Source organism: Octopus bimaculoides, chromosome 16 (assembly GCF_046866305.1).
Source record: "Octopus bimaculoides isolate indiv1 chromosome 16, ASM4686630v1, whole genome shotgun sequence".
Lineage (NCBI taxonomy): Eukaryota > Metazoa > Mollusca > Cephalopoda > Octopoda > Octopodidae > Octopus > Octopus bimaculoides.
Window position 1 is genome coordinate 21295563 of NC_142943.1, and position 22656 is coordinate 21318218.

General features: G+C 38.5%; 1 long non-coding RNA gene across 1 annotated transcript; it reads left to right on the forward strand.

Annotated features, from left to right (window-relative positions):
• The first annotated feature begins 15796 nt into the window (after positions 1-15796).
• LOC149132296 (uncharacterized) lies at positions 15797-22282 on the forward strand. Its single transcript, XR_016244594.1, has 2 exons — positions 15797-16009; positions 19097-22282. It is a non-coding gene; the product is annotated as an uncharacterized LOC149132296 (long non-coding RNA).
• The last annotated feature ends 374 nt before the right edge of the window (positions 22283-22656 follow it).

The window sequence follows — 22656 nt, forward strand, 5'->3', positions numbered from 1 at the left end:
CACACACAGTTAAGCCATTGATGGCTTAACTGACCGAAACTTCAAAGTTGCTGTCAACAACATTTTTGCTTAAGAATAATAAACAATAAGAGTATAGAGTAACCCATCAGATTAATGTGAAATTGTTTGAGCTGGTAAAGTCGTTAGCACTCTAGGCGAAGTGCTTAACGGAATTTCGTCTGTCTTCATGTTCTGAGTTCAAATTCTGCCAAGGTCGACTTTGCCTTTCATCCTTTCGAAGTCGATAAATTAAGTACCAGTGAAACACTAGGGTCGATGTAATCAACTCATCTCTCCCAAAATGGCTGCTCTTGTGACAAAATTTGAAACCCTTATAATTGAACATAAAAACAGGCATGGCTGTGTGGTAAGTAGCTTGCTTCCCAACCACATGGTTCTGGGTTCAGTCCCACTGCGTGACACCTTGGGCAAGTGTCTCTACTAAAGCCTCGAGCTGACCAAAGCCTTTATGAGTGGATTTGGTCGACAGAAAAAGAAAGAAGCATGTCGTAAATATGTATACTCTTTTTACTCTTTTACTTGTTTCAGTCATTTCACTGCGGCCATGTTGGAGCACCGCCTTTAGTTGAGCAAATCGACCCCAGGACTTATTCTTTGCAAGCCTAGTACTTATTCTATCGGTTCCTTTTGCCGAACCGCTAAGTTACAGGGATGTAAGCACACCAGCATTAGTTGTCAAGCGATGTTGGGGGACAAACACAGACACACAAACATATACACACACATACATATATGTATACATATATACGACGGGCTTCTTTCAGTTTCCGTCTACCAAATCCACTCACAAGGCTTTGGTCGGCCCGAGGCTATAGTAGAAGACACTTGCCCAAGATGCAACGCAGTGGGACTGAACCCGGAACCATGTATGTGTGTGTGTGTGTGTGTGTGTGTATGTGTGTGTGTGTATGTGTGTGTGTGTATGTGTGTGTATGTGTGTGTGTGTGTGTGTGTATGTGTGTGTCTGTATCTGTGTTTGTTCCCCTCACCATCGCTTGACAACTGCTGTTGGTGTGTTTATGTCCCCGTAAGTTAGCGGTTCGGCAAAAAAAAAAAACCGATGGAATAAGAACTAGACTTACAAAGAATAAGTCCTGGGGTCGATTTGTTTGACTAAAGGCAGTGCTCCCGCATGGCCGCAGTCAAATGACTGAAACAAATGAAAGAATATATGTATACGTGTATCTGTCTGTCTGTGTATATGTAATACACACACACACACACACACACGCATGTATATACATACTTAGAGGGAAAGAGCGTGTGCTCATATTTGTATACATGCGTATATAGACAAACACACTTAAAATAATTATGTGCATATTGTATACAGTGTTCAGGTGCAGTACAATAACTAATTATATATGCTCACTGACATTGTATATATATATATATACATATATATTTATATATAATACTGTATACTTCGATTAATATGTGTGTGTGTGTGTGTGTGTGTGTGTGTGTGTATGTATGTATAATATCAGTGATCATATATAGTTAGTTATTGTAGTGCACCTGAGCGCACACACTCTCTTTCCCTGTCTCTCTCTTTCTCCCATGCTTATATTTATGCACATCTTCATACATGAGTATATACGCATATGAATTCGCATTTTTTCTCTTATACAGTCGAGACGCACATGTTACTACACACACACACACGCGCACACACGTATGCAAACTATTTTTTTTTCCATTATTATTTTATTTTTAGAACATCCTGGTGGAAAATAGAATAATTGCATAATAATACTCTTGGGTATTGTTTACAAAAGCATTATTTTATTTTATTTTATTTTTCCGTCTGGCTTTTTATATGGTAGAAAATAAGGACCTATCAACTAATGTTTACGTCGCTATTTATGTTGACAGAGAAAAGGATAGACTCAATTAGAGTTGTCCCGGTAGCAAACAATACAAAACGCGTTGGAATTCCAACAAATACACACTAATACATTGCTATACACAGCACTTGTGATTTTTATCAATGGTCTCTATCTCTCTCTCTCTCTCTCTCTGTCTCTCTCTTGTAATGTTTATTTTATTATCTGATTTGTACAGCCATGACCTTAATTTCTCTCTTCTCAGTGTACACACACACACACAAATATCAGATTGATATCAAAAGCCGCGTGCCACAGTATTTGATTTTACGTCGCCACCAGCACCACAAAGCTAACAATAACGCCATATATGCATAAGCGCGCGTGCACACGCAAACACACACACATATATTTACACACGCACACATACATATATTACACACGTATACAAGCTCGTATACGCACACATACACAAATACCTATATATACACACACAAACATGCATACACGTAAACAAACAGCTTGCACGCTTAAAGAATATGAATTTATGTTCACTTAACAAAATTGGTTTCAAATGGTGAATAATTATTATTATCTCTATTTCTGTGTAAATTGTGTTTTGAGGGAAACATAACAAGACGTGAGTGAAAAAGTAGTTTATTTGTTGTTCTTATTGAGTATTACTGAATTGTTTATTCTACATTCGCTTACGTGTGTATATGTCATTGTTAAAGTGATATATATGTGCATATAGAATGTTAGTAAAAATGCTAATTGGAATACATTCATTAAGTATAATAATAGAAACTATGATAATCAACTAGTTATTGAAATCCTCCAAGCCGGTTGAAGCGATTTTTATTTATTTATTGCTATATTCTTCATTGACGTTTGATCTCACCCTGAACTGTTTATCTACTAGTCTTTGTCATGACGGTTAGTCAAGCTTGCACCTTGGCACAGAATGTTTATTGTATTCTACCAGCACTGGTTACAATGCAAAGTAATTTGTTTATAAACAGTCAATCAAAACAGCTTACAAGTAAGAGATATTAATGTAATTAGTTAATCACGCATCTTCGCCCAGACACCGACCGTTAAGAATTGTTACTTCGCAGTTGGTCGTAAAAACAAAACAAAAAGCAAGATGTTTGTTATGACATATAAACTTGCTCGCTTTAATTTTGGCCTCCAGTGCAACCAACAATTTCCTTGGGCTTCAATTGATATATATTTATACAGGTTACCATCTCGACTGTAGACATTCACGAGTGAACACTGTAGTAATTGCTGGTTCAGCTTCGTACAAACTGTTCCAGTAAATAATAAACATTTATAGCCGACTTCCGATCTAATTATATTGTTTATTAACGTCTAGGTGTTGGAGTTAGCTCAAACGGCAAGGGCTTGGGGGCCAGATGTTTTTCGATATATTACTTGGTGTCTCAGGCTTCCAAGTTCAACTCACGCTCTCCTATTATAATTCCGTTCGTAGCTAGGATGTGTCATAGGAATTTTAAAGCGACTCAGTATTTGACTCGCACTTTATTTCATCAACTCCGAAATGATGTTAATGGGATTTGAACTCAGAATGTAAAAGGGGTGTTACAAAATAAAAGCAGGTATTTTGAGGGCGATCTACCAATCTAATAATATTTATATGTTGGTATCAGCTCTTTGCAAGATGAATTTTAAAAAAGTACAAGTATATTCTGTCTTCTCACTTGACAACTCTAGAAAGAAAGACTCGTTTACTCTCATCGGGCTTCTTTTTCGTATTTTTTTTTTGTATGTCCCCCACCCAATCAGGCGTGGCCGTATGATAAGAAGCTTGCTTCCCAACCACATGGTTCTGGATTTAGTCCTACTGCACAGGCACACTTGGACAAGTGTCTTCTTCAGCATTGGGCCAACCTGTAGCATAGACTCAGGTGAAATTCCTCTCTCCCTGTATTATATATACGTGCATTCGAACGTAGCAGGGAACAGCTAGCCTTTGGCTGCTATTTGGATCCCATTGTGTCCACTACTATGATTGGTTGGTATTGGCACAATTTGTCTTTTACTCTGATGTTCTAACTTGCCATGTATAACCAGTCGGAGTTCCTAAATAAGATCACGTAGGACAGTCTGTTTACAACCCTGCTTTTGAGTTTACAGCTCCTTATAAAAACTCAGCTTTTCCTCTTCCCAGCGTCTTTGGTACCAGACCTTCTAAGGTCTAACCACTGGACCACAAAGACACAGCCAGTTCCAGCAACAACGCCAGTGAACACTACCGCCACAACAGCTACGTTGAGACTAATCAACTTCGTCCCACAGTATTACGACAACCTCCGTCTCCATTGCCACCATCATGTCCCTCTTAACGTTGTCAACATCATCTCTCTTTGTACACAGCTCAGCAAGCAACTCACCCAAGTTCCAACACTTCACTATTCGTGAATTATTTCACCATCGATCAAAAGCGAATATACAACTTGTATGAACGCCTGTACAAGCGACTCAGGCAGCAACATCACAGCCACGACTTCATGTATGACATGTACCTGTAACTGGCTCAGCATCATGGCCACAACTTCTTGATACAGTATTTCCGCTACTGTGTATGACTAACTACGAACCGGTATTCATCATCTTTCTTGTGTCTATGAACTTACTTCGATGGCTACAGACTCTTTCACTGTCTCCTTTTTCATTGCCATCTAACACACGTATACATCTATGCTTACGCACAAACATACATTTTGTTCTCACGACAGCCTGTTTATTATTCTGTATACATGACGCACACACAGACACACATTAACATATCAATAAATGTTCTCGTAATCACTCTACGCAATTGTGTCTCCTTTTCCATCCGGCAAGTAAATGGTTCTATCAATTGTTTCTTTTACTGTAATGGCTGTGTGATGTGGTACTAAAGAGCCATTCTCTTCACCTCACATCACATGGCCCCCTTACAGACCAAAGCCTTGTGAGTTAATTTGGTAGACAGAAACTGAAAGAAGCCTGTTGTGTGCGTGTGAGGCCTGGAACATCTATTCTAGACTAGAGCAACATTGCAATGTTCACAGCTTGAAATGAATCCTAGACACCGTCACAACTTGAAATGAATCCAAGACATCTAGTAGACTGACCAAGTCTCTGACAATGTAACCCTGGCTTGTGTATAGAAACCCAGCCTCTTCAACCTAATGCACTTCTGTTGGCTTGGTCACACACTGCATATTAGATGGGGGGATCCTGAAAGACCTGTTGTTGTACAAGGAACAAGCATCTGAGAAGAACTCATGAACAATGCTGTCTTTGCTTCAAAGACATCTCCAAGAGAGTCTCTTTAAGATAAATGTTGAAAGATGTGAGGAGATTGCTGGAGATGGGAACTAGACAAGGGTTTTAAAAACTGAGAGGAGAGGCTGAGCTTTACAGATGAAGAACACAAAATCAACAGGCAGCAGCACCAGGACAAGACTGGCAGACAATGGCTTCAAATGAAATTGCTGTAACTAGGACTGTCATTTACATGTAGGTCTCTACAGTTACAGCAGATGCTGCTCTGTTTACAAGACTGAAGTGAGACTTTTCAGGCACAGAGTTTTGAAAGACAATCAGTTGCTTCCATGGATATATTGAGTGTATATATATTTTTGAGATGGGACAGAGGGAAAACTTGCTCAACAAGATTTTTGTGTACAATAACTATTAGAGATAACATTAGCTGAACTACAAATCAAGGAGTCAATAGTTCTTTGGCTTGCACCACCTAACTGTTAATAGGTACCATGAGAAAGTATTGCTTACCATGTTATGCAACAGGAACGCTATAAACATTGACATGTGTTTTAACTTGTTGTGCTGAGTTCAAAATCTTCTGTGAATGGATGACGTTTAGATTAACCCTCTGGCATTCTGATTTATTCTGTCAAATGTAATGCTTATTTATTCACATTGTTTTAAATTAATCATGCATTATCTTTTAGCTTTGAGTATTTGATAATGTGATTGTTTATTTTTAGAATGTTGTTGAGTAGGTATGAGAGACCAGGACTGGTCAGTTTGAGCATAAGACAGATAAACTATTTGGGCCAGATATGGTTGGTTTCAATTCTAAAGGGTTAAAGGCATGGCTGTGTATTTAAGAAGTTCACTTTGCAGCTGTAGGTTTCAGGTTCATTGCTAGTTGGCTGCAATTTGGACAAGTGTCTGTTACCTTTAATTTTGAGTTGACCAAAGTCTTGTGAGTGAAATTTGGTAAATGAAAACCCATCAGATGTGTGTGTGTGTGTGTGCATTTGTGTATAAGTACACACAGACACTGGTTTGCTTGCTCGTCACCGCTCAACTCATGGACACAAGCAATGATTTCTTTACCGAATCATTACTGGCGACGAAAAATGGTGCCTGTACATCAATATGAAGCAGCGTAAGGAATGGCTTAGTCCCAGTAAACAAGTGACACCACACGTGAAACAAGATCTTCATCCACATAAAGCAATGTTGTGCATATGGTGGGACTGGGAAGGGATTATCCATTACAAATTGCTTGAATGGAACCAAACGGTCAGCACAGAACTCTATGTTCAACAGATGGAACAACTCAACACGGCTATTCAAGAGAAAAGACCTAATCGGCAGCATGGAGTTCTTCTGCTGTACAACAACGCCCGCCCTCATATTGCCAATATGACCAAGGAAGCCATTCAAATGCATGGCTGAGAAATGCTGCCACACCCGCCGTACTCTCCTGATTTGGCACCAATGGATTTCCACCTCTTTTGATCTCTTTCAAATGCTATGCGCAGAGTTTCGTTCAATACTGATACAGAATTGAGAGCTTAGTTGGATCAATTTTTCAAGTTGAAATCGGGTGATTTCTACTAATGAGGTATTGAAGATCTTGTTGAACATTGGGAAGAAGTTGTAAACAACAAGAGTGAATATATTATTGATCAGTTGTTATTTTTTATTAAACCTTTTAAAAAATTAAAATTTAAAAAACCACGGGAACTTAGTTGCCAACCCAATACCTTATCATTGACTGGAGAAAGTTTGAGGCTATTTTGCATCTGTATTTCTTTTGGTGCAACTGTCGTGGGTTCAGTCCCACTGCGTGGAACATTTGGCAAGTGTTTTGTACTATAGCTCTGGGTTGACCGAACCCTTGCAAATGGATTTGGCAGACAGAAACTGGAAGAAGCCTGTTGTATGTATATGTGTGTGTGTGTGTGGGGGGGGGGGGTTATGCTTATGTGTTTCTGTGTACCATTATCTTGACATCATGTGATGGTTGTAAACAAGTGTCACTGTCATACGAGTGATGTTCGTTTCCAGTCTTTTATGAAAAACATGCCTGGCCATGAGAAAATATCTGCTGTGCTTGGAAACAGGTGAGGATTGATAAGAGAAAGGGCATCTGTTTGTAGAAAATCCAACTCAAAAAATTCCATCGGATTCATGCAAGCATGGAAAAAAGGATATTAAATGATAAAAATAATCATGATGATGATGTCAATGATGAAAATGTATTTGGTTGTATGCCATTAAACTATCTTTGTAGTCAAAAGTTCATTAACCCTTTCATGAGCCTATCTTAATTCATATAGTGTTATTGCATATATATATATATATATATATGCTGAGATCCCCTTCGGTCATGACTGACCATGGGATTGCATCTAGAAAGTTACCCTCCGAGGCACAAGTCCGGGCAGGTTGTTTATGGAAGACCAGCATACCAGTCTCTCCTCTCCATGCCACCAGTGTTATCCAAGGGAAAGGCAAAGGCCGATACAGCTTGGTACCTGTGACGTCGCAACTCATTTCTACAGCTGAGTGAACTGGAGCATCGTGAAGTAAAGTGTCTTGCTCAAGAACACAACACGCAGCCCGGTCCGAGATTCTAACTCACAACCTCGCGATCGTAAGTTCGACACTCTAACCACTGAGCCATGCACCTTCACTATATATATATATATATATATATATATATATATATATATATATGTATGTATGTATATATATATATGTATGCTCCAAGTTGTAGGCCAAAGTTTTCCTTTCAGTAGCCTAAATTTTGCATAGGAGCACATGACATCAAAGAGAGATCCTAGGCTCTGTGAGTAAAGGCAAGCAGCTTAGTGGTTAGGTTATTCAGCTCATGATTGTAAGGTCAGGAGTGTGATTCCTGGCAGCACATTCTGTCCTTCAGCAAGATACTTCATTTCACATTGCTCTAGTCTATTCAGCTGGAAAAATTAGTTATACCTGTAATTCCAAAGGGCCAGCCTTGTCACATTCTGTGTCATGTTGAATCTCCCTGAGAACTACATTAAGGGTATGCATATCTCTGCAGTGCTCAGTCACTTGCACATTAATTACACCAACCCCAGAGCTCAACTGGTACCTAATTCTATTGACCCTGAAAAGATGAAAGACAAAGTCCACCCCAGTAGAATTTGAACTCATAATGCAAAGACAGACAGAATGCCTCTAAACATTTTGTCTGGCATGTTAATGATTCTGCCACTTTCTGCCCTATCCATTCTCCCTACATCAATCACTATCTATAGAGTTATTTAATCACATCATTCGCTAGTTATAAAGATATCTAATCATATCTAATCAAGAAGTCAATTAAGAGTTGGGCTTTACCAGTTTAGGAAGTATATTTAGCTGTGTGCATGTAAGAAGCTTTGAAATGTATAAATACATACAGTTCTATTTTTAAGAGATGAGGAATTATGAACATTATTTACATTAGACGGATATTTGTTCTCATCTTGTTTGTTGTTAACACAACATTTAGGCTGATATACCCTCCAGCCTTCATCCAGTGTCTTGGGGAAATTTCGAACCTGAGTTCTCATTCCTAAGGTATTTTTTGATGTTATTATTGTTGTTGTTATTATTATTATTATTATCATTATTCAGGTCACTGCCGGGAATAGAACTCGGAATCTTGGGGTTAGTAGCCCGCAATCTTAACCACTTTCTCTATATATCTCCATTGGTTAAGAGTGCATGCTACTAACCCCAAGATTCCGAATTCAATTTCAGGTAGTGACTTGAATAATAATAATAATAATAATAATAACATCGAAAAATACCTTAGGAATGAGAACCCAGGTTCGAAATTTCCCCAAGACACCTGATGAAGGCTGGAGGGTAGCCCATTTATGTGTACCTTTCCTTCATTGGACACTAAACTCTGCTTGCGAAGACCTGTTGAGGCAAGTGAAATTGAAATCGAAATCAAATTCAATGACAGCACTGCATGACTGGCATCAGTGCTAGTGGAGCGCTAAGAGCACCATCCGAGCGTGATTGTTGCCAGGGTCGCTGACTGGTTCCTGTGCCAGTGGCACGTAAAAAGCACCATTCACGCGTGATCGTTACCAGAGTCGCCTTACTGGCACGTGAGAAACAATATTCAAGCGAGGTTGTTGCCAGTGCTGCTGGATTGGCTCCTGTGCAGGTCGCACGTAAAAAACATCATTTGAGCGTGGCCATTGCAAGTACCACCTGACTGGCCCGCATGTCAGTGGCACATAAAAGCATCCACTACACTCTCGGAGTGGTTGGTATTAGGAAGGGCATCCAGCTGTAGAAACTCTGCTAGATCAGATTGGAGCCTGGGGCAACCATCTGGCTCGCCAGTCCTCAGTCAAATCGTCCAATCCATGCCAGCGTGGAAAGCGGACGTTAAACAATGAATAATAATAATAATAATAACATTGAAAAATACCTTAGGAATGAGAACCCAGATTCGAAATTTCCCCAAGACACCTGATGAAGGCTGGAGGGTATATCAGCCTAAAACATTGTGTTAACAACAAACAAGATGAGGACAAATATCCGTCAAATGTAAATAATGTATAAATACATGTTTTAGATAAAGGTAAATATCAGAAGGCAATGTTTTTGGTTAACAAACATGATTTATTCCTAACTCACACATAAAGCAGCTGGCACAACAGAGATAAGCATACAAGACAACAGGGTGTAGGAGAATAAATTAATTCTTTAAAACATATCAAAGTTATTAGCTCTGGTACTTGGCTACAAATCTAAAATATCCAATGAGTTTTGAAGTGGTAGTGAGGCAATGTAGAAATCCCATAGTGTGTCGGACTAGATGAGCCATGAGCACGTTGATAGTTTAGTGTCTACATCTGAATGAGATACAGCAAAGCAGCAACAAAACGGAACCAGGTGTTAACGTTCCAACTTCCAGACAGCGACTGAATAAATGCTCTTGAAAAGCGCACATGATTAATTGAGCAGAAGTCATCATGTGTATTCCTCTGCTGCTAGTTTTTAAAGAGTGAAGGAACGCAGCACCAGTGGGGTGAAGTAATTCGACTGCCCTGCTATGCTGCAATATCATTTTCAAATTTTGGCAGAAGGCCAGTAATTTCGAGGGAGGTGGGTAAATCAATTACACCAACCCCAGTGCTCAACTGGTATTTATTTTATGAAACCCGGAAGAATGAAAGGCAAAGTCAACCTCAGCAGAATTTGAACTAAGAATGTTAAGACAAACAAAATGCTGCTAAATATTTTGCTTGGCATACTACTGATTCTGCCATCTTGTCACCTTACCCATTCTCCTTATATCAATCACTACGTATAAATAATAATCACATCACTCACTCTTACTCTTTTATTTGTTTCAGTCATTTGACTGCAGTCATGCTGGAGCACCATCTTTAGTTGAACATATCGACCCCAGGACTTATACTTTGTAAGCCTTGTACTTATTCTATCCGATTCTTTTGCCGGAAGATGGTGGTGTGCTTACAGGGATGTAAACACACCAGCATCGGTTGTCAAGCGATGGTGGGGGAACAAACACAGACACAAAAATGCACACACATACACACACACACACACACACACACACACACACATGTATATATATATATATATATATATATATATATATATATATATATATATATATACGATGGGCTTCTTTCAGTTTCCATCTACCAAATCCACTCACAGGGCTTTGGTCGGCCCAAAGCTATAGTAGCGGATACTTGCCCAAGGTGCCATGCAGTGGGACTGAACCCGGAACCATGTGGTTGGTAAGCAAGCCACTAACCACACAGCCACTCCTAATCATAGCAATTACTGTTAACAAAATCATTTTAGACCTACTGAATCTGCATGACAAAGATATCTAAATTTGTTAACAATAAATTCATGGTACAAATTCAATCGTAGGTATAACAGTATAGTAATTTGTTATTGTTTAGTTTCAGGACAGCCAAAGAGAAGAAGACCCGTGATCAAAGGTATTCAGCCATGACCATCCTGTATTCCATTTTTCAGACCAACCCTTTTTTTTTTTCAGTTATCAACCACATATACTCAATGTATATGTTTCATGTATTTGCTGGTAGGCTACGATTTGGCATGGTGGAAATTACTCTCTCCTCACCTGTCCATGACTTTCAGATGTTTTAATAGCTGGCGCATTGGCTACCATGCCAAATCGCAGCCTACAGACAAATACATGAAACATTTACATTAAGTATACGTGGTTGATAATGTTTATTACATTAGCACTGCTTCTATTTCATATTTGAGTATTTTTTAGTTGTCAAAGACTGTAAAATATTATTTGAGGAAAATTTAACTGTTGTTTCTAGCATATCAGGTGATCAAGTTGAAGCTTCCTTGTTGGCTCATAATCAAACCATAGAAGCGCATGTTTTTTTTAGTTTGGTATGTAACTTAATTTATCATTAATTAACTGGAAACCAGTGCAAATTCAACATGAAATAACTAGCACTAGGAAACAATACTTATTGCAATTACATATAATATTAGGAAATATTTAAATTTACAACTAAACAGCAGCAGCAAGGTCAGTGACAACATGAACAGGAAGTATAATCAGTTTTATGCAATGGTTATTAAAGATAACTATCATATAGAGTTATTTTACTGTAAATAATTTAATTTCTCAGTTGTGCTTGTTTAGGAAGTGATTTGATCTGAGATGATCATGTGTTGGAAATAAAATAATTACCTTGTGGAAGAGAAATTTTTGTTTCTCTAAAAATACAAAAAAAAAACAACCCCTGTTAAATTCACTTTTCATTCATATCTTGAGTTAAATTTTCGCTGCATTTTCATTGTAACAGAGTGATTTCATCACATGCATTTCCATTCATTTTGTTTTTGGCATCATAGTGACTTTATCACAGACAAACTTCCACAGTATTTCATTGTCAGTTTTACAAAATGGTTATGAAAGATTATCCTCATGCAGAGCGAATTGACTGTAAATAGGAAGTAATTTCATCTGAGATGATCATGTGTTGGAAATGAAACAATTACCTTGCAAGCTGGCAGAAACATTAGCTGGGTAGGGTGCGTAGCGGTATTTCGTCTGCCGTTACATTCTGAGTTCAAATTCTGCTGAGGTCAACTTTGCCTTTCATCCTTTCAGAGTTGATTAAATAAGTACCAGTTACGCACTGGGGTCGATATTATCAACTTAATCCCTTCATCTGTCCTTGTTTGCCCCCTCTATGTTTAGCCCCCTGTGAGCAATAAAGAAATAAATTACCTTTTGGGATAGAAATTTTTGGTTCTCTAAAGATACACACAAAAAAACTGTTAAATTCACTTTTCATTCATTTGTTGAAGATCATTGTGACTTGGTCATTGGCACAGTTCCACAGTATTTCATTGCACCACTGTGATGTGGTCTTGTCCCTCAGTGAAGAGCAGATTGCATGATGCTTGTGTTAGAACTGCAATGTTGCATGGGAATGAGACATTGGTCTTGATTATAGAAGACATGTCTTTTATTGTCTATCTTTTATTTGTTCCAGTCATTAGTGTGCGGCCATGCTGAGGCACTGCCTTGATGAATTCTTAGTCAAATGAATTGACCCCAGTAGTTAATTTTTTTTTAAAACCTGGAACTTATTTTATCGGTCTCTTTTACCAAACAACTAAGTTATGGGGATGTAAACAAACAAGCATTAGTTGTCAAGTAGTGATAGGGGACAAACACAGACACAAACACACACACACACACACACAGGGCAGGCTTCTTTCAGTATCCATCTACCAAATCCACTCAAAAGGTTTTGGTTGGTCTGAGGCTATAGTAGAAAACACTTGCTCAAGGTACCTCACAATGGGACTGAACCTGGAACTATGTGGTTGGGAAGCAAGCTTCTTACCACACAGCCACATCTGTGCCTTGTGAAGCTTAGAAAGAAATGAAGCCAACATGTTCTGATGGATATTTAATGACCATCAGTGTAGAAACGAGCTAAGAAAAACCTTAATATAAGAGGAATCAGGTGTAATGTGCAAAAGTGGAGGTCCAAATGCAGCCTCTTATATTATGTGGTCATATTGAACGATGACGGGATCAAAGTGAAGGGAAGTGTTTGATGAAGAAGCAGTCTGACCACAGTGATGAAGAAATGAAATGGGAGAGTGGTTATAAGTGATGAAGAAACATGAGTTCATAGAGGAAAGGAGTGAGGTTACAAAGTGAGGAGAGGGAGAAAGGATGCAAAGTGAGGGGGTGTAAGGTAAGATTAACAAGGGGACACACACACACACACACACATTGTGTGCATGTTTGCATGTATATCTTGCAGCTTCTAAAACTTTATTCTTGAGTACGTTTCACCAAGGATGCACAGGTCTTCTTTAGTACATATTGCTAGTCAGTATGGTCCTTTTATCATTTTCTCTGTGGGATGTTGTATCTTCCAGTTGCTCACCACAGCTGAGAGAGTGAGGTCAACAGTGTGCAATTCTTCTTTGTTTTAAACACACTGCACTAGTCATCAGTCATCCTTAAAGATGACTTTAAAAAACCCAACAAAATGATGGCCCTCGTCTCTGATGGATGAACTTGATTTTCTGTTTATATGTCCTTTGGGTCTGATTACAATTTTGATACCCATTTACTTTTTCCTCAGATTCCGTCATATCTATTGTATTTCATTCGGTACTAATCTACAATGCCATCTCCGATATATATTGCTGTGAAAGATATTTTAGAGATATTCTTGGATAATCCAAATATTTTTTAAATAGTTCCTAAGCTTCCTATTTTTGTTTATATCCTTCACAATCTTTCATGAAGACTATTTCTTAAGACTCTATTTCAGAACGGTTTCTCATCTAACAAAAATGCAAAAGAAGTAGAACATGATGTAAAATAACAGGCAAATAGATTCTTAAAAAAACACCACATCTTAAGAATTTCATCAATTCCCAATGAGAAGCCATTCACATAAGATATTTACAAAGCGAGGAACAAGTTAACAAAGTAACAAGTCTTTTCAGACAATACAAAGAAGAATCGGTTACTAAGGAAGGTTGCTGAGCTGAAAGTGAAGAGAATCAGTTAAGTCTCAAAATAGTCTTGAGTTTGTTTGAGTTATGTTTGCAATTGATTTAATACATGCACCATCGATGGCCATTGAATACTCCCCTTTTTTGGAGTTAAAAGTAGCAAGGTTTGTCATAAGAGGTAAACCAATAACCAAGTAACAATATATATTACAAGAGGAAGAGAGAGAGGGGAGAAAGGCTGTGTGTGAGTGACTAGGAGAGAGAGAGACACACACATAAAGTGTGTCCAAAATCTGGCTGTAGATGTACAATATCTGTTGCATTAGGGAGTGTATCAATAACAATGTTGATAATGTATATGTTAGTTGTAAAAGAGTGTCAGAGACCAGGTTGTAATTGTACAATATCTCTTATATGGGAATGACCAGGCTGAAGATATGAGAAGTATCAATGACCAGGATGTATATATATATACAATATCTTTTACATGAGGAGTATCATTGTGAGAGTATTATATGCATACAGGTCATAGCTTTTTTCTTTTATCCCTTACTTGTTTCAGTCATTAGACTGCGACCATGCTGGGGCACTGCCTTTAAGATATTTTTTTAGTTGAATGAATAGACTCCAATACTTATTTTTGTTAAGCTTGGTACTTTTGCCGAACTGCTAAGTTATGGGGACATAAACACACCAACACCGGTTGTCAAGTGGTGGTGGTGGATAAACACACACACACACACACACACACACACACACACACACACACACACACACTCATGCACACATCTTTTATCTTACTTGTTTCAGTCATTTTATTGTGGCCATGCTGAGACTCTACCTTGAAGAATTTTTAGTCAAATGTATTTATTTTTTTAAAGCCTGGTACTTATTTTATTGCCAAATTACTAAGTTACAGGAACATAAACACAACAATGCTGGTTGTTAAGTGGTGGCGGCAGTGGGGGTACAAAAACCCACTTTTTTCCGTCGAGGGCTTATATGCCCAATATTTGGCTATTTTCTTTAGTCAATACATAGTGATCACTTATAAGCTTTAAGCTTATAAAATATTATTATTTACAGAATATATATATCCCTCAATACTATGCCCCACACACTCAGCACCATTTGAGCATGGTCGATGCCAGTACCGCTTAACTGGCTCCTGTGCTGGTGGCATGTAAAAATCACTCTCAGAGTGGTTAGCATTAGGAAGGGAATGTAGCTGTAGAAATCTTGTCAGATTAGATTGGAACCTGGTGCAGCCTTCTGGCTCGCCAGTCCTCAGTCAAACCATCCAATCCATGCCAGCATGGAAAGCGAACGTTAAACGATGATGATGATGATGATGACGACGACGACGACGATGATGATGTATGACAAGCTTTCAGTTCATTATTTACATTATTTACATTTGACGGATAATTGTCCTCATCTTGTTTGTTGTTAACACAATGTTTTGGCTGATATACCCTCCAGCCTTCATCAGGTGTCTTGGGTTCTCATTCCTAAGGTATTTTTCGATGTTATTATTGTTATTTATTGTTGTTGTTGTAATTATTATTATTATTATTATTATTATTATTATTATTATTCAGGTCATTGCCTGGAATCGAACTCGGAATCTTGGAGTTAGTAGCCCGCACTCTTAACCACTACGCCATATGTCCGTTTCCATCTACCAAATCTACTCATAAGGCTTTGGTTGGCCCAAAGTTATAGTAGAAGACAATTGCTCAAGGTACCACTGAACCCAGAACCATGTGGTTGGAAAGCAAGATTCTTACCACACAGCCAAGCCAGCACCACAGGTTATAAATGAGCAATATTTGTTACTCTTTTCCAATGGGGTTAGCTAAGTATCTCTTGTACAACAAGACACCTTTTTCTGTCCTTCTATCATGCTTTATCCTTTCATCACCTCACATAAAGCCACTTCCCTCAGTACTGTATCTCCACATACTCAGCTGAGGTGGGGTGAGTCTTGTTTAATGAGTTACTCGATGACTTCATTGGTGCAGCTGGTGTGAGAGGACTCACATTTATTGAGAGAAAAAGGATTTATTGTGACATATTGCAGAAAATAAATGTTGAAAAGCATCAAGGAACTAGGAAGACATGATAATGACCTGAGACACACTTCAAAGATGATGACTAGGTTTTTATCAGATAAAAAGGTAAAGGTATTGCCTTGGCCTACCATGTCACCTGATTTAAACCCAACAGAACATGTGGGGTGTTTTGAAAAGGAAGGTTGAGGAGAAAAAATACCGCAATGTAACACAGTTGAAAGACATCATTCAGGAATGAAAGGAGGTCGATTTCATCGGTTTTATGCGGAAATTTACTCGACTCTATGCCCAGAAGACTTAATGCAGTCATTGAAAGCAAGGGCGGTCACACCAAATGAACATAGCAAATAATCCTTTAGGGTGTACATACTTCTGTGAGATACTATATATATGTGTGTGTGTGTGCATATATATACATACACACACATATACATACATACATACATACATACATACATACATACATACATATATATATATATATATATATATATATATATATATATATATATATATATATATATAGAGAGAGAGAGAGAGAGAGAGAGAGAGAGAAAGAGAAAGAGAGATTGATATAGATATATATAGGTATGTATGCGTACGTATGTACATACCCATATTTACACAGAATGACAGAGTTATTTTTTAAAATCCAACAATGACATAATTTGCATGTTAAACAACAGTCAAGGGAAATATATCATTTTTAATGCTTGGAATAATTTTAGAATACTGTATTTTGGCGGGGGACCATCGGTTGGAGAAAACCCAAAGAAACTTTCAACTCTAATTGTTTGGCCCTTACCGTGACGCATGGAGGTGTCTGATAATTTGGGCATACCACGGAATTCTTTTGACCCTTTAGTTGTTCTACGTGGTAGAGTTAAGACAAAAGATTATCTGAATATTTTAGCCGGCCATGTCTTCTTTTGGTACAAACATTGTTTCTTGATAATAGCGCAATCTATCAGAACGATAATGCGCCAATTAACACTTCTGATGTTATTCTAAATTGGTACGAAGTGCACAAAAGTGATATAGACTACTTAGGTTGCCCCCACAATCACCATGTCTCAATACAATCGAATATTTATGGTGCATTTTGGTTTAATGACTTTATAGGACCTAATGTTGTTACAAATTTAAACCAAAATCTATCAGGATCGACCGAAATGCAGTGTTTCCCAACCTATTCTCCCCACTATAATTTTCTCCAAAAATGTCTGCCTCACCAGTGGTTGTAAAAAAAAACAACTTTATTTTTTATGTTCTGAGTTCAAATTCTGCCGGGGTCGACTTTGCCTTTCATCCTTTCAAAGTCGATAAAATGAACACCAGTTGAGAATTGGAGTCGATGTAATCGACTTACCCCTTCCTCTGAACTTGCTGGTCAAAATTTGAAATCAATATTTCATAATTATATACTTTCCCTAAAGAAATATCTACTCTAGGGTATCAAAATAGCGCTACACTGTAATAGTCTTTACACAGTTTGTTTGGCTAGGCTGAGTAAAGGTGCAGTATGTTTGCAATGAGAAAAGTATTTCCACAATCCCATATCCCATTAAGAAGAAAAAAAGTGAAAATTTTGGATCCCATGCCCACCACAATTTTCCCAAGTGCCACCAGTCGGCGTATCCCTTACGTTGGGAATCACTGCTCTTGCAGTAAAGAGTTCCACCTCCCTTTCATTTGTGATCATCTCGTTTTTATGTGTATCTGATCTCATTTCTTTTAAATATGGTAGAGTGTGAGATTTGGCTGTTATTTCTAGTTGCTCAATTGATCACATAGAAGTTCCTTCCTTGGCTCTTAAAATATGTTGATATTTCACATTGACGTAAGATACAAATTTCGTGTTTGGCAGCTACTTATTTGCCTGTGTGTATGTGTGGTATTTATATTTTTAGAATTCAAGGGTTTGAATGGAAAGCACAGTTACTGCTTCCGTATGGATCTGAATTCGTGACTTAGAGGGACAAAACTATAAACATACTGCAAAATGTTTACTTCGGTGCTCAATTCTCTCTTGTTACACACCCACTTTTAAACACTAAATAATTCCACACTCGCAAACAAATCTGATTGAAACAGAACGGGAGAGAATATTATCACGCAATGAACTATAAAGGATGATCTTGGAAATTAGAAAAGTTTTAATGGTATGAGAAGTAATTAATTATTAGAATAATAATTATTGATATAATAATCCTCCCTAGGTACTACAAAAACAAAGTTACCACAAGCCTATGCCGATAATCTTACTGTCTTGAGACAATAATCTGTCTTATGGGTTTATCTCTTACATGTTCCAGTCATTTGACTGTGGTCATGCTGGGGCATCGCCTTGAAAGGTTTAGTCGAACAAATCGACGCCACAACTTTTTTTAAAGTTTGGTATTTATTCTATCGGTCTATTTTGCCGAACCGCTAGGTTACTGGGACGTAGATTAACCAACATCGATTGTCAAGCGACGTTGGGGAACAAACAACGCACGCGCACACGAGTTACTTCAGTTTTCGTCTATCAGTTCCATTCACTCACAAAGGTTTAGTCAGCCCGGTTAAAAAACACTTTCCCAACGTGGCGCGCAGTAGAACTGAACCTTAAACCACATAGTTGCAAAGCGATCTTCTCAACCACAGTGCCATGCCTGCGCTTATTAGACAATTTTTTTTTAAAGTTCTTGAAATAGTAAAACTTTACTTTAAAAAGATAATAAAACGCAACGTAATATTTAATAAGGAATTGAATGCACTTTATTCCGGTTCATTACTTAATACAATTTATGATGCTTTAACAAGTTTTCTTTTTTTCTTTTTTAGATAATTCAATCAGAGATGTTTCACACCTTTAATTTTCTTAAAGGCTCACCTTGACCGGCGAGGGTGATGCAGATGATACCAGCTCGAACAGCTCCCGTGAAAACTGGGTGGGATGTGAATCGAGTGTCCTGCACGTATGTTTGTGCAGTGAATTTAGTTTAATGATGGTAAACCGAATGTCGTGTTAGCCCTAGCACTCGAGGAAATATATATTGTTTTCTACTCTAGGCACAAGGCCCGAAATTTGGTGGGAGGAGGGTTTAGTCGATTAGATCGACCCCAGTACGCAACTGGTACTTAATTTATCGACCCCGAAAGCATGAAAAAGGCAAAGTCGACCTCGGCGGAATTTGAACTCAGACCGTAGCGGTAGATGAAATACTGCTAAGCATTTCGCCCGGCGTGCTAACGTTTCTGCCAGCTCACCCCTTTCGAGGAAATATATATTAATGATACTAGATGGATTTCTTTTTCATGTACATGGCTTCTATCACAAGAGTTGAGAAAGGAACCTGTGGAATAATTCTGTAAAAGCTTGTAGTGCTTTGGTTCTCAAACTTTTTCAAAATTTATTAGGCTGCATTTTTGATAATGCGACGCTCATGTCATGCGCAACTTCCAGTTTATTGCGAGCCTTTATTTTAATTGCGAGTAAAGTTGCAAAAGCCGGCTCCTGTTTGTACGTTGTGGCGAATGGAACGATGAATTTGAGGGCCAATTTGGCCACAACTGGATAGGATTGCGTCATCTCAATCCAGAATTCACTGCAACACATGTTATGGAAGGCGTTTTTCGCACCTCCATTATTCAGTAAGTCGATGAACTGTTCTTGAATAACGTAATCTTCTGACGGAAGATCAACAACAGAGATTGTAAAGGGGTTGGTGATGAAATGAACTTTTCCGAAGTTTTGTAAGTCGGGGAAGTATCTTTGTATTTCAGCGTGAAGAATTAAGACATGCTGTTTCATTATGTCGAGGATGTCAGCATCAACTCGAAGGTCATCTTCATCAAGGAAAGTATTGAAGTTCGGAAATGGTGCACAATTCTCACATTCCAATTTAGAATGCCACAAATGGAGTTTCATTTTAAATGCAGTCATTTTTTTTCATGACAGTGGACAACGGTGATGTCCTTTCCTTGTTGTGCTAAGTTAACAGAATTAACTGATTCAAAAATGTCGACCAAAAAGGAAAGACATATAAGGAACCGAGTATTGGAAAATTGTCTGTGCAGTTCTATTTTTAGCACCACGAAGAAATTCGTGTATCTCCTTTCGTAGAACGGATACTCTTTTCAGTACTTTCCCCTTGGATAACCACCTCACATGCAAATACAGTAAAAGCGTTTCAAAATCGGAGCCATTGTCCTTGCACAAGTCAGTAAAAAGACGCGAGTTTAGAGAATTGGCTTTGATAAAATTTACCGCTTTGACCACATCATTCAAAACATTCTTCAAATGGTCGGGCATTGTTTTAACCATCAATCCTTGGCGATGAAGTGTACAATGCGTACCAATTGCGTTAGGAGACTTCTTCACCATTGTCTGAAAGCCAGAGCGGCAACCAACCATTGCTGGAGCACCGTCGGTGCACATGCCAACAACGTGCTCCCAGTTTATGCCATGCGTGTTAAAGAATTGATCCACTTTCTGGAATATATTGGTTGCAGTGATTCGGGTGTTGAGGGTTTCGCAAAAAAGGAATTCATTTTCCAGGAGCTTGTTATGTACGTAACGTATATAAACACAAAGTTGTGCTAAATCTGCCATGTTAGTGGTTTCATCAATATGGATGACGACATATTTAAACATTGATATTTTTTGTCTTTGACATGACCTGAAACAAAATATTATCAGACATCTCAGCGATTCGTCGACTGACGGTGTTGTCGGAAAGTGAAACATGTTTAAGCTTCTATAGTCCGGACGTTCCGAGCATGAGTGAGATCATATCTTTGCAGCAAGGAAGAACTAACCACTCTCCAATGTTGTGAGGTTTTTTTGCAGCAGCAATTTTCCTTGAAACCTCGTAGGAGGTTTTCAGACCAGTCATAACGTCTTGCATACACATTCCTGTGTCATCAAGCCTGGATTTGACCAATCTGTCAGCTTGGCGTCAGAAAAATTTCTTCGTCTTTGTTGAATGCACTGAGATGTTTCGTTTCCAAATGCCTCTTTAGCCTGCTGGGCTTCAGCGAAGAAGCTGCCAATACCTCAGAGCACAGAACACACTGTGGTTTTTCTACTCTACCAGCAGTAAGCACAGTGAAACCAAAGCTCAAATATGACCCGTCATATCTCCTTTTCTTTGTAAAATACATTCTACAAATAAATATAACATGTAAATGTTTTGTCGTAAATGCACAGAATTTTGTACTATTTCAGTCTGTTGAGAAAACTTTGTTACTTTTATCAGTTAACCTTCGACCACCCTTTTGGACCCTGTTGAGTCCACTACACTGATTGGTTGGTATTGGCGCAATTTATCTCTTGCTCTATTGCGCGCCAATATGCAACCCAACCAATCGCAACCTTCAAATAAGGTCACGTGAGACAGTCTCTTCTAAACCCAGGTGAGCCGACTGCTCCCTATAAAACTTCAGCCACACAGTGAGTCGAGGTATTTTGGTTCCAGACCTTTTGAGGTCTAGCCATTGACTACAGAGCACAGCCAGTTCCAGCGACGACACAACAGCAGCCATATGGAAACTCATCAACTCTCTTCTAACAGCATACGGCAATCTCCATCTTCTTAACGTCGTGAACATTGTTTCTCTACGTACACAGCAACCAGCAACACTCGCACAGGTTCTATCTCCACACTGTTTGTGAATTACTTCACCATGGTTAGCAGCAAATACGACCTGCGAGAACTCCTGTAACAAGTGACCGGCTCTGAATTGCAGCTACAATTTCTTATACGACAGTACCTCAACCGGCTCTGCATTGCAGCCACAACTACTTCATACAGCATTTCAACTATCGTGTACCTTGACTACGAACTGGTATCTATCATCCTTGTGTCTGAACATTCTTCTAACGTCATATTATAGACTCTTTCAACGCTCTATGTTTGTACACACATACACATTATGTATACATGACGGCCTGTCTATTATTATGCATATATGACGCACACACAGACACACATGTTAACCTATCAATAAAATTTTCTCTTAAACATTCTACCCGGTTGCGTCTCTCTTTTCTTTTTGGCACTTATACTCATTTATCCTTTTGATATTTATTTGTATCGACCGTGCGATGTAATAAAGGAGCCATTCTCGTCACCTCTCCTTAGCACGGTCGTTTACAAAAAACGTCTTAATTCTGACAGCACTACTAGCTGTCAGTCTTTTTATTGGCTTATTAGGTCCCTACTTATTGATACTTAATACGAACATAAAAAGTAAAATTAAGAATGAACTTACGATGGTAGATATGTCGAAAACGTAGGCATTCGTAAATGTGTAATGGTGAAAACAAATCGCAAGCTCTTCATAAACCACTTTTGCGGACTATGTCATAAATGAGCCGGTGTTACGGCCGCTGTAACAGC